Source organism: Suricata suricatta, chromosome X (genome assembly GCF_006229205.1).
Source record: "Suricata suricatta isolate VVHF042 chromosome X, meerkat_22Aug2017_6uvM2_HiC, whole genome shotgun sequence".
NCBI classification, from domain to species: domain Eukaryota; kingdom Metazoa; phylum Chordata; class Mammalia; order Carnivora; family Herpestidae; genus Suricata; species Suricata suricatta.
The window spans coordinates 84,393,459-84,400,061 of NC_043717.1; the positions used below are offsets into that span (position 1 = coordinate 84,393,459).

At 36.5% G+C, this 6,603-nt stretch overlaps 1 pseudogene; it reads right to left on the minus strand.

The window, feature by feature from the left end:
• Window positions 1-1,613: 1,613 nt before the first annotated feature.
• Window positions 1,614-2,085, minus strand: LOC115283487 (annotated as a pseudogene).
• Window positions 2,086-6,603: the final 4,518 nt, after the last annotated feature.

Consider the following 6,603-nt stretch of genomic DNA (forward strand, 5'->3'; position numbering starts at 1 on the left):
TTTAAGATTATGTGTTTTCCTATGTTCAACATTATCCACATCTCAAAGATGTGTGTGATATATTCATTATTATCTAGTTAAAATTATTATTTTTAAAAGTTTTATTAATTTTGAGAGAGAGAGAGAGTGTCACAAGCAGGGTAGGGGCAGAGAGAAGGGGAGAGAGAGAGAGAATCCCAAGCAGGCTCCATGCTCAGCAAAGACTTGATGCAGGGCTTGCACACACCAACCGTGAGATCATGACCTGAGCCAAAATCAAGAGTTGGACACTCAACCAATTGAGCCACCTAGGCACCCTAGTTAAAATTATTTTAAAAAATTTTTTTTCATTTAACACATGGCTTATTTGTAGTATGTTTCTTAAATTTCCAACAACTTAGGTAGGTTCTACTTAACATTTTAAAATTAATTTAAAGATTAATTTCATTGGTGACAAGATGTAGTATTTTGTTATTGAAGTGCATTTCACATATGTGAAATTAGTTTCTGATATACAACATTGTGATTGGACAGTTATATATATTATGAAATAATCCCTTTGATTAAATGTAGTTACCATCTGTCACCATACAAAATTATTACAGTATTATTGACTATATTCCCCATGATGTACTTTTCATTGCCTTTCTAGTGTGTTTTGCATATCTAAAGTTGAAAATTTTTTCATTTTATTTATTTTATTTTATTTTTTTATTTTGAAAATAGAGGGAGAGAGAGGCAAAGAAAGAGAATCCCAAGCAGACTCTGTGCTGACAATTTTGTACTGTCTGCATTCAACCCCAGGAACTAAGAGATCTTGACCTGAGCCAAGATCAAGAGTCTGATGCTTAATGGACTGAGCCATCCAAGTGCCCCTACATGTCTACAGTTTTTTAATTTGATCAATTCCTGTTTATCAGTTCTTTTCTTTGTTGGTCATGCTTTTTTATATAGTATCCAGGAACACTCAATAGTTGCACTGAACAGTTTAGTGGGTTACTTTAGTGGTATTACAGCATCATTTGTTATAAATCACAAGTTTTCTTCATTTTATTATGCTTACACATTTTTAAAAAATCATTCAATATGTGTGTTTTTTCTAATTTTGGACTGTGTCATAACTTTTATTTATCTATATTTAAACCCTTTTCTAATACTAAACTGTCTTGAATTCTGCAGCTTTATGTTAATAATTTAAATCTTATATATACTCCAGAGGTTTGTAGTCTTTGAAATAATTCTTTTGACTAATCTACCTCCTTTTCTATTTCATGCTCTTTTTTTTTTTTTTTTTTTTTTTTTGCTTTACATATTTCTTTGTGGGAGAGGACATCACAGTTTTACTCAATTAAGTGTATAATTTCTATAGTTTTGAAATCTTTTTTTGAAAATTTATTTTTGAGAGACAGAGAGAGCACAAGCAAGGGAGGGTCAGAGAGAGAGGGAGACACAGGATCTGAAACAGGCTCTAGGCTCTGAGCTGTCAGCACAGAGCCTGACTTGGGACTCGAACCCATGAACTGTGAAATCATGACCTGAGCGGACACTGTACGCTTAACCGACTGAGCCACCAAGGTGCCTCTGGGTTTTTTGTTGTTGTTGTTGTTGTTGTTTGTGTTTTTGTTTTTTAACACCTATAATGCCAAGAATTTATAGGGAATGGGTTCCAGCAGCTCAGGCTTCTTTCCATTGGTTCTTATAATGTGTGCTTCTCAGGAGCAGGCTGATGCTTTAGTTGAACCCAAGTCGCTTTCTCTTTGATTTCCATGTTCGTCTGATCATTGTTCTTCACAAGCTTCTCGAAGCTATCTTGGCTCTTTGAGTGTTTAATATGCTCCATATGTACATTAATTTTCTTGGCAAGAATCTTGCCCTTCACAAGTTTGTTCACAACAATGCCAAGAGCATACTGTGTAACTTTGTAGTTTTGCCATGGTAACTTTCGTGGGGCATTCCTTTTGGAACATTGCCCATTACCTTGATGTATACAACACCACCTTTTTTGTAGATTTGCATCTAATTGGCCAAAGGAACAATTCCACCATTTCTAAAAGGCCTAGAGAACATACAGCGGATGCCTCTACTTTTTTCTTTTATGTTGGTCATTTTGGTGAATTACTGGAAGATAGAAGTTCCAAATGAAAGGAAGCTCTTGTACATTTTCATTCAAGCTTCTTTATAGCTACAAATTAGCCGTGCTAGGATTGCATTAGATATATCAATTTATAGAGAATGTTTATGTCATGAAAATTCAGTTCTCATGAGTTTTCATATTGAAACACAAAATGTCTGTCTTTGCATTTATTTAGGTTTTTAAATTTTTCTTTCAGTATTTTGTAGTTTTCTCCATAATTTTCTTGTATATATTTACTTAAATTTATTCCTAATAATTCATTATTGAATCTATTTTAAGTAGTACTTAATTTTTTTCTCATTCTTCACTGCTAGTATAGAGACGTGAAATTGATTTCTGTACATTGATTTAGTTTCTTTTGAACTAGTTGTGCTCTACTTCTAAGAACATTTTTAGATATTTGTGATTTTCTAAATATATAGTCATATCATCTAAATAGGGGAGGTTCAATACTTTGAGCTTAATGGACAAGATAAATGATAAATGACCATCTCTTGGTCATTGATATCTAATTTAATACCATTCTGGATATTAATGATTTTTTATGTGCTCTGAATCTTTTAGAATTTAGTGAGGGACACCTGGGTGGCTCAGTTGGTTAAGCGTCCATCTCAATTAAGCTCAGGTCATGATCTCACAGCTCACGGCTTTGAGCTGTCAGCACAGAGCCCAGAGCCTGCTTCAGATTCTGTGTCTCCCTCTCTCTCTGTCCCTCCGATGCTCATGCTCTGATGCTCTCTTCGTCAAAAATAAACATTAAAAAATTATTTTAGAATTTATTGAGAATTGTTTCCTTGGCACAGAATATGATGTACTTGGGTAACTATTCTGACTTTACTTGGAAAGAGTAGTTATTCTGCTCTTGCTGGGCAGACGGTTCTATAAATGTTAGTTACATCCACTTGATTTGTATGGTGTTTTATGTTCTCTATATTTTTATTAATTTTCTGTCTATTCGATGAGTTAGTGAGAGAATGGTATTTTAATCTCTAACTATAATTGTGTATTTTTTTCTCATTGTATTTTTATCAATTTTTGTTTCATGTATTTTGAAGTTCTGTTGATTAAGATATTATGGTTATTTCCTCTTAATGAACCAGCTTCATTAGTAATATAAAATGACCTTTTTAATATCTAGTAATATTGTATAATATTACTAATATGTAGCAATCTTTTTGCAAAAATATAATTTGTATTATATGAATAGACTTATTCCAAATTCTTTTTGATGTCACATTATTTTTCCATGCTTTAATTTAAAACTACCTTTGTGTTTATACTTAAAATGTTTTCTTATTTCTTCATATATTTGCATCCTGTTTTTACTAATTTATTATTATAATCTCTTCCTTTAATTGGAATATTTATACTGTTAACAATGTGGTAAGATTAGTTACAAATCTAACATTTTTTTATTCATTGGCAATTTGTTACATCTGTACATTCTTTTTCGTTATTTCTAAATTCATTAGTTATATTCATTATTTTACTTTGTCTTTTTGCTTTTGTTATGTATTTATTTTTAAAGTTTGTTTAATTTTGAGAAGGAGAGAGAGACAGACAGACAGACAGACAGAGCATGAGTAGGGGAGGGACAGAGAGAGATGGAGTCACAGAGTCTGAAGTGGGCTCCAGGCTCTAAGCTGTCAGCAGGGATCCTGACATGGGACTCGAACTCACAAACAGCAAGATCGTGACCTGAGCTAAAGTCAGATGCTCACCTCATCCACTGAGCCGCCTCGGTGTCCCTTTTTTTGTTTTGTTTTGTTTTATTTACTTTTTAAAAAAATGTTTATTTGAAGGAGAGAGAGAAGGTGAGTGAGGGAGGGTCAGAGAGAGAGGGAGACACAGAATCTGAAGCAGGCTGCAGGTCCTGAGCTGTCAGCACAGAGCCCAATGTTGGACTCGAACTCAAAAGCCACGAGATCATGACCTGAGCTGAAGTCAGACACTTAACTGATTGAGCCACCGAGGTGCCCCTTTTCTTTTGTTTATTGAAGTTTATTTATTTATTTCGAAGAGAGAGAGTGAGCCTGTGAGCAGGGGAGGAGCAGTAAGCGAGGGAGAGAAAGAATCCCCAGCAGGTTCTTCTCCTCCAGTGCAGAGCCCGACTTGGGGCTCGAGCCCACTAACTAAGATCATGACCTGAGCCAAAATCAAGTGTTGGACGCTTAACTGACTGAGCCACCCAAACACCCCTATATTTTTGTTCTAATTAGCTATAGTTGTTTATGTTAATATTGTAATGGTTGCTATACGGTTGTTGGTGTCCAGGTATAACTTCTGAGAGTCCACACTCATGTGATAACACTTCATCAATAATATTTTTACAACAACATACAACCATTTATCTCCCCTTCTGACTTTTGTACTATTGTTGTTATTTATTTGACTTTTACATGTGCATGAATCTCTAAAGTAAGTTGTTATGATTGTTTTATTTAAAATACTATTCTTCAGAATAAACATTGTTAAAATGTCATTATTACCCAAAGCAATTCACACATTCAATGCAATCCCCATCAAAGTTGCACCAACATTCTTCTCAAAGCTAGAACAAACTATCTTAAAATTTGTATGGAACCTCAAAAAACCCCAAATAGCCAAAGCAATATTGAAGAAGAAAACCAAAATGGGAGGCATCACAATCCCAGACTTTAGCCTCTACTACAAAGCTGTCATCATCAAGACAGTATGGTATTGGCAGGGGCGCCTGGGTGGCTCAGTCGGTTAAGCCTTCGGCTTCGGCTCAGGTCAGATCTCACATTCGTGGGTTCGAGCCCCGCGTCAGGCTCTGTGCTGAAGACTAGCTCAGAGCCTGGAGCCTGCTTCCTGTTCTGTGTCTCCTTCTTTCTCTGCCCCTCCCCCTCTCATGCTCTGTCTCTCTCTGTATCAAAAATAAATAAAACATTAAAAAAAATTTAAAAACGAAAAGACAGTATGGTATTGGCAGAAAAACAGACAAATGGACCAATAGAATAGAATAGAGAGCCCAGAACTGGACCAACAAGTGTATGACCAATTAATCTTTGACAGAACAGGAAAGTGTATCCAATGGAAAAAAGACTGCCTCTTCAACAGATGGTGTTGGGAGAACTGGACAGCAACATGGAGAAGAATGAAACTAGATCACTTTCTTACACCATTCACAAAAATAAACTCCAAATGGATAAAGGACCTGAATGTGAGATAGGAAACCATAAAAACCCTAGAGGAGAAAGCAGGAAATCGCCTCCTTGACCTCAATGGCAGCAATTTCCTCCTCGACACATCCCCAAAGGCAAGGGAATCAAGAACAAAAATGAACTATTGGGACTTCATCAAGATAAAAAGCTTCTGCAAGGCAAAGGAGACAACCAAGAAAACTAATAGGCAACCGACAGAGTGGGAAAAGATAGTTGCAAATGACATATCAGATAAAGGGCTAGTATCTACAATATACAAGGAACTCACCAAACTTCACACCCACAAAACAAATAATCCAGTGAAGAAATGGGAAGAAGACATGAACAGACACTTCCCCAAAGAGGACATCCAGATGGCCAACAGGAACATGAAACAATGCTCAGCATCACTCATCATCAGGGAAATACAAATCAAAACCACACTGAGATACTACCTCACGTTGGTCAGATGCTGGCAAGGATGTGGAGAAACGGGCACCCTCCTACCCTGTTGGTGGGAATGTAAACTGGTGCAGCCGCTCTGGAAAACAGTGTGGAGGTTCCTCAAAAAACTTAACAATAGATCTCCCCTATGACACAGCAATAGCACTGCTGGGGATCTACCCAAGGGATACAGAAGGGCTGATGTATAGGGGCACATGTACCCCAATGTTCATAGCGGCACTTTCAACAATAGCCAAATCCTGGAAAGAGCCTAAATGTCCATCACCTGATGAGTGGATCAAGAAGATGTGGTATATACATATACACAACGGAATACTACATGGCAATGAGAAAGAATGAAATCTGGCCATTTGTAGCAAAATGATGGATCTGGAGGGAGTCATGCTAAGTGAAATAAGTGAGGTAGAGAAGGACAGACACCATATGTTGTCACTCATAGGTCTAGCAGGAGAAACCTAATAGGGGACCATGGGGCAGGGAAATGAGGGTGGAAAGAGTTGGGGAGAGGGAGTGAGGCAAATCATGAGAGACTTTTGAATGTTGAGAACAAACTGAGGGTTGAAGGGGGAGGGGGAACAGGGAAAGGGGTGATGGTCATGGAGGGGGGCACTTGTGGGGAAGAGCACTGGATGTTATATGGAAGCCAACTTGGTAATAATCTATTTAAATAAAAATAAATAAAATAAAATCCTATTCTTCAATGGGATTTTTATATTATGGAAAACCATCTTTTTATATTTTTTCAAATATTTATAGTTTACTAGTATTTTTCACTTTACTGTGTAGATACGTGTTCCAATGAGAAATCTATTTCTTTCTTGCTGACAGAATTCCTTTTACATAGCCTGTATTAGACGTCTG